This window comes from Nannospalax galili, unplaced genomic scaffold, assembly GCF_000622305.1.
Source record: "Nannospalax galili isolate Female #2095 unplaced genomic scaffold, S.galili_v1.0 scaffold128, whole genome shotgun sequence".
Classification (NCBI taxonomy): Eukaryota; Metazoa; Chordata; class Mammalia; order Rodentia; family Spalacidae; genus Nannospalax; species Nannospalax galili.
Genome location: NW_008360322.1, coordinates 3,191,960 through 3,196,792, shown reverse-complemented (window position 1 = coordinate 3,196,792; position 4,833 = coordinate 3,191,960). Strand labels below are relative to the sequence as shown.

At 34.5% G+C, this 4,833-nt stretch overlaps 1 long non-coding RNA gene across 1 annotated transcript in view; it reads right to left on the bottom strand.

Moving 5' to 3' along the window:
* Positions 1-3,001, bottom strand: part of LOC103727407 — a 4,385-nt gene extending 1,384 nt beyond the window's left edge. The window contains exons 1-2 of the long non-coding RNA XR_606947.1: positions 2,957-3,001; positions 1,231-1,351 (exon numbers count right to left, since the gene is read on the bottom strand). This is a non-coding gene — a long non-coding RNA (uncharacterized LOC103727407). The remainder of the gene's footprint in view (positions 1-1,230; positions 1,352-2,956) is intronic.
* Positions 3,002-4,833: the final 1,832 nt, after the last annotated feature.

Here is a 4,833-nt window from a genome sequence, read left to right as displayed (position 1 = left end):
TATATAAATATAAAAGTTTAGGTTCCACATATGAAAGCAAAAAGTAGCATCTCTCTTATCTCATTTATTTCATTTAACATAATGATATTCAGTTCTATCCTTTCTTACAAATTCCATCAATCATTTTTCCTTAAAGCTGAATAAAGTTCCATTATATATGGCTCTTTATCCAGTTATCTACCAGTGGGCATCTAGGCTGGTTCTATTGCATGAGAATCATGACTAGTATAACAATGAACATGACTGCTCAAGTATTTCTATGATGTGTTGATTTAGAGTCTTTTGGGTATATCTCCAAAAGTGCTACAGCTGGTTCATATGCAAGTTCATTTTTAATTCTGGGGGGGGATATCCCTACTAATTTCCATAGTAGTTGCACAAATTTATTTCCCCTCAGGGGTTTATAAGGCTTCTTCACATTCTTGCTATCATTTGCTGTCATGTTTTTTCTGTTTAAAACTTTTAAATTTTATTTTTATTTTATGTGTATGAGTGTTTTGCCTAGATGCGTGTAAGTATGCCACGTGCATGCAATGCTCACAGAGGTCAGATGAGGGCTTTGGATCCACTGAAACTGGAGTTAAGGATGGTTGTTAGCAGTCATATGGGTGCTGGCAACTGAACCTGGGTTCAGCCAGTGCTCTTTACTGCTGAGCCATCTCTCCAGTCCTAGCATTCCTTTCTTGATTATAGCCTTTCTGACTAGGATAAGAAGAAAACTGAAAGTAGTTTCAATTCCCTTAATGGCTATAGATGTTGAACATTTTTACAAGTATTTGTTGGTCATTAATATTTCTTCTTTCTTTAGTTCATGAGAGCATTTTTATTAGATGATTTTTTTATTTCTCAGTGTTTTCAGTTCTTTATATATACTGTATTAATATATCAATCCTCTGTTTCATATTTTTTTTTGTCGATTTCCTCTAAATTGAAACAGTCCCTATCAAAGGGATGAAGGCAGCTCATGAAGATCAGGAGGCAAGCAGACCTCAGAAAATCCAGAGTGCTGAAATTAACAATATTCTCAAGGTCCCTCCCCAAATTATAGAAGCAATAGACAATGACAAGGTGGAGGGGAGCCCCTGACCATCTGACAGCCTGGAGAGGACTCTCTGGCTTTGGAGCTGTCTGCAAACTGTAGAGCCCTAGAGATGCTGCAGCTTTTGTGAGTTCATCACTCAGGCTGGCATGGGCTGTCTTTGAGTCACCTATAGTCACGTAACTCCTTACCTACATTCCTGTAAGCAACTGCCATGAACTCACTGGTTTTCCAAGTTGGACTTTGATGGTATCATTACATTGGTCTGTCATTAGTTCTCTCTCTGAGGTGAGTGGACATTTGTTCATGTCTCTGCAGAAAAAGCATCACACAACATATACACTTGACAAAGATTGTTTTGAATTTTGTAGCTCTCTATACTGTGGCAATTGTTTCATATGCTGTAAAGTTTCTTAATTCCATGTAGTGCTGTTTGCAAATCTTGGGATTATTCTTGTGCTATTAGAATCCTTTTCGGTAAGTCTTTGCCTATACATATATCTTAAAGGGTTTTCCCTATGTTTTCCTTTAGCCATACTGTTTCAGGTCTTACATTAATATCTTTGATACTGCTAAATTGATTTTTTGCACCGGGTAGGATATATGGGTCTAGTTTCATTGTGTTACATATGGAAATCCACTTTTCAGGAGCATTTGTTAGAGAAATCTCTTATCTCCAACATGTTTTTGACATCTTTGTCAAAAACTAGGTAGCTGTAACCATGTGATATTATTTCTGGATCCTTTATTCTTTTTTTTTGTGCAAGCACTGTGAAGCTTTTGTTACTATATCTCTGTAGTATAGTTTGAGATCAGGTACTGTGATGCCTCCAGCATTGCTCTTTAGCTCAAAATCTTTTTGGCTGTTTAGGGTCTTTTGTCCTATGTATCTATCTTTCTATCTATCTATCTGTCTATCTATCTATCCATCCATCCATCCATCTATCTATCTATCTATCTATCTATCTATCTATCTATCTATCTATCTATTAGATTTTTATCCTAGTTCCATAACAATTGGTATTTTGATGGGGCTTCCAATGTAAAAGTAGATTACTTTCAGTAACATGGTGATTTTCACATTAATTCTGCCCGTTAATGAACATGGAAGAACTTTCCATCTCCCAATATCTTCCTTGTCTTCTTTGCTTCATTGTCTTAAACTTTTTACTGTGTAGGTCTTTTACTTCCTTGGTTAGATTTATTCTTATATATTTTATTAAAAAAAAACTCTTGTGAAAGCCAGGCGTGGTGGTACATGCCTTTAATACCAGCACTCAGGAGGTAGAGGCAGGTGGATCTCTGTGAATTCAAGGCCAACCTCATCTACAGAGTGAGTTCCAGGACAGCTGGGGCTACAGGGAGATCCTGTCTTAAAAAGACAGAAAAAATAAATAAAAATAAAACCTCTTGCAAATTGTGAATTGAATTGGGGTTTTCCCCTAATTTCTTTTTTTGAATTTTATTTTTTCTTATTTATTTTTTGTATTTCATACAGAACATCTGTCACTGCATGTTTGTACTGACTGAACTCACATCGGCTGTTTCTTGTCATTTTACCCTAAATGATAAAATAGAACGGTGTATGGCATTTATATTTAATTGGGTACTCTAAGTACTTTCAAGACAATTTAGAGTATCTAGGAGGATGTGTGGAGGATATATACAAATAAACACTGCATGTGAGGGACATGAGCAGATGAGAATTTGGTCATCCACAAGGTCTTGGAACCAATAACCAGAAAGTGCCAAATAACAATCATAGCAAATGAAAACCACAGGAGCAGAGTATCTAGATGAGACTAAATGTGTTATCAGAAAAACCCACAAGAGAACATTGTATATAGTCACCAAAGCACTAAGCCATTCCCATAACATTTAAGACAGGACACTACATTTCAGAATTTATTTTCTTACCTGTGACTCTTCATTGCATATTTAGATCCATTACATTTTTTTCAGGAAATCTACTTTGCATACTTCTTGCTGAAAAACAAAATAAAATGCCTCCCATTCACTTTTTTTTTCATTACAGCTTTAACATATTCAGTAACACACTCCAGAGCAAGAGTGCATCTCTTTCACAAGTGGCTGTAACTTTCTAGGTTCACAGCTGAATTAATACAATTATACAATACTGAACTTAGTATAAGCCGAATATAAACCCTGTAAGAGATAAAATTGAATGAGTTTTTAACCTTTAAAACAGATCTCCATTTCATTTTAAAATGTACTGTTCCTTGCAGAGAGACTCATTGTTTTTGCTACTAACACTGAGATGTTGGTACATGCATTTCTTCTCTGTATGTATCTGATTATTACTAGTCATAATCGGTTGCACTTGGATCCTTGGTGCCTGTGTATGTCTATAAAGTAAAAAAAAAAAAAAAGAAATCCTTGTTTAAGTTTTGTAAATTTAATCTAAGTAAAATTCAACAGAATTTTAATATTGTTACATTGTCAGAAAATTTTTCCTTTTGGAAGTCTACTGAGAATCTTTGAGGTGCCATGTTCATACTTCAAAAAAATGTGGTCCATGGGCATTAAGTAATAATGTCTTCTTAAAAGAAAACGGGTGTTTGGCCTTCATTACTTAGGAATCACAAAGACAGAATGTCTTGCTATTTAGACTTTGAGTATCTGTACTCTGTTGATGCTTTATTCTGTACAAGTCATTATTACTATAGAACTTGTTTTTGAAAATTTCCTGTCAACTTAAATCTGAGTTATGCATGCTAGGGACATGCTGTGCAAGGGTGACCACGTATTGCAGTTTTTATTGGGACAGTTACAATCTCTTTCTCTCTCTTTTCTCACCTGCTGTGTTGGCATAATTGTCCAAGTACTCCTTTCTCAAACAGAACTGCCCCAGTTTGCGCCATTCATTGAATGATCACTACATGCTATGTGCCTCCTCCTCCGATGCACACTGTGTAAGTTACAGGTTGATCAAACAAATGAATTTGTACATCATCATCATTATAAGAGAAGTGAGCCAGTAAACATTATTTATAAATTCTTGATTTGGCTAATATTCATGTATCCCTTCATGCCCAGAAATCTTCATGATAAATAGCTGCTTGAGTTTAAATTGAAATATTATGTTTTCTTCTCTGTAAATAATTTTATAACATTCTCTGTTTGGTAAATAAAACCAGAAAATTATACAATTATTTTTTACTTTGGCTGCCAGGTTACAAAGCCTTATTTATTACAAAATCAATGTAATCTTTTCACAAAGCCACCCTGGAATATCTATTTCTTTTCCATCTTTGTTGTTGTTGTTGTTGTTCTTTGGTCCATTGTATCTTACCTGTGATTATAATAATCTTCACAAGGATACAGCTATATTAAATATAATGTTCCTAATGTGGTAATATTTCTCATTAGTTTTCTTAATTCTAATTAGAATGAATTAAGAGACACTACCAATGAGATTTATTTTTCGTACTATAATTAGGACGGTAATACCAACTCTCAAGTTAGATTCATGTGCAATTGAACTATCCTAGGCCCCTAATATTCATTCTACTTTCCTTCTATTGTCCATGTAAAAATCTAGAAGAAACAAAGGTCAGAACAAAGTGTTTTGAAAATAGCTTGTGTACTGAGATACACAAGGTCTTCCAATTAAACTTATAAGTAGTAAATATCATTAAATCCAGAGACCTAACTGAAACATAATCATAAATTTTAAAAGCATACTATGAATAAGAGATACCTTTACAGTGCTTGCTGCAGGTCAGGCATTATTTCCATGAATTAAATAATTTCTTTATATTAAAGCTACCAAT